Source organism: Pinus tabuliformis, chromosome 2_1 (assembly GCF_031772625.1).
Source record: "Pinus tabuliformis cultivar Carrire ecotype Pingquan chromosome 2_1, CPIR1, whole genome shotgun sequence".
In the NCBI taxonomy this organism is placed as follows: domain Eukaryota; kingdom Viridiplantae; phylum Streptophyta; class Pinopsida; order Pinales; family Pinaceae; genus Pinus; species Pinus tabuliformis.
In genome coordinates, this window is record NC_142299.1 from 867,069,654 (window position 1) to 867,071,857 (window position 2,204).

The following is a 2,204-nucleotide window of genomic DNA, read 5'->3' on the forward strand; positions in this document are numbered from 1 at the left end:
CACCGTTATTGCATCCTCCCAACTACAACCAGGATTACTTCTTGTACCTCGCCACTTCTCATTCCACCATCGGGATGGTTTTAGTTCAAGAAGATGAATTCAATGGTGAACATGTGATTTACTATCTTAGTTGAACTCTGAATCCTACTGAGCTTAAATATTCACATGTGGAGAAATTGGCCTTGGTAGTTATTCAAGCTGTCCAAAGATTTCGTCATTACATCTTATTACGCAAAAATATCGTAATTTCTAACTGTAACCCTATGATCTATATTTTGACCAAACAATTGCTAGGGGGCAAGTATTCCAAGTGGATTGTTATCTTGCAGGAATTTGACTTGGAATTTGAAAAATCCAAGGCAAATAAATCTTTGGTTTTTGCTGAACTGATGTGTGATTTCCCGCGTACTGATACTAAAACTATGGCGGAAAAGCCCATTGTGGACGAATCCTTGTTTCTTATCAGTACTCTTGATCCATGGTATGGAGATATCATTGTTTATCTCCAAACCCAATCTTTTCGGCCTGAAATTTCACAATCTCAGCGACGGAAAATACGTTTCCAATCCCAATAATACAATATTATTGGTGATACACTCTATCGTCGTGGGGCAGATTCTATTTTCCGACGTTGTTTAACTCATGAAGAAGCTGAAAAGGTTCTAAATGACTGTCACTCTGGAGCATGTGGCGGTTATATGTCTGGGTAAGCCACAGCCCAAAAGATATTGTGCGCTGGTTATTTCTGGCCATCTTTATTTAAATATTGTATCTATGCGGTCCAGAAACGCCACAATTGTCAAATTTTTTATCGTAAGATGTGTGCTCCACCTGCTCCTCTCCACCCTATAATTTCCTTCAGTCCTTTTGCAAAGTGGGGTATCGACTTTATTACATGTAACCCCACTCGACCGGGGGGCATGCGTATATCATCCTTGCGCTAGATTATTTTACTAAGTGGGCCGAGGCGATACATACATTTTCGGTAGATGGCAAAACTACTGCAATTTTCATTTTCAATAATATAATTACTAGATTCGGTGTTCCTCAAGCAATTATTACTGATCATGGGAGTCATTTTTGAAACATCATGATGACTGAACTAACAGATCAACTTGGCCTGTGTCATGATAGTTCTACTCCATATTACCCATAGGCTAATGGTCTGGTTGAAGCTATCAACAAAGTTCTAGTCATTATGATCCGACGAATCATTGGCATTCATAGGTCAAATTGGCATAACATGTTATTTTTAGCACTTTGGGCGTATCGAACCTTAGTAAAAACATCAACTGGTTTCACTCCTTTTCAACTGGTTTACGGTTTGGAAGCTGTGTTACCCATTGAATGCGAAATTCCATCATTGTGAATAGCCATAGAATTACTCCCAGCCACTTCCGAAGAGGAGAAATGTTTGTTGTACTTAGCTCAACTAGATGAGAATCAACGTGACGCTGCATTAGCAATCGAAACTCATGCCAAACGAATAAAAGCTCAGTACGATCGAAATGTTACACCTCGTAATTTTTCGGAAGGAGACCTAGTCTTACTATACGATCAAGCAAACGATAAGCTAGGGGATAGAAAATTTGTACCTATGTGGCATGGTCCTTATGTTGTTAAGCGAAAGCTGGCAAAAGGGGCCTATGAATTGGTAGATTTTGACGGTATCTCTTTGGGTAAACCTAGAAATGGTCTTTATCTGAAGAGATATTATGCTTAAATCTAGGTGTGGAGATTTTTGTTAGATTAGTTTCTTTCTAGCTGGTGTGTTTTAGATTAGAAAAGTGTACCTAGTTTAGAGAGTGTTTTGATCATTATTCCTGCTTATCTTGATTTTACTCTTGATATTGCAGATGTCGACGTCTCTTCAAACATACATTGGTTTCGCTGATGGTGCTTGTCGTAGTATACGGAACATTTCTTCCGCAACTTGGGTTATCTATTCACCCTCTGATGAGTTGGTATCTATGCATGGGGTAAGCCTCGGTCAAACAATGAACAACATTGCAAAGTATAGTGCAGTGATTGAGTTATTATCTGAATCCATCTCATTTGGGATTTGGAGTTTGATTGTTAGGTTAGATTCTGAACTCGTTGTATTACAACTTAACAGAGTTTATGCCATTAGAAATCCAGTGTTATAAAGATTATTTTTGAGAGTTCGTCTCTTGGAACGTGAATTTGACTACATTAAATATCAG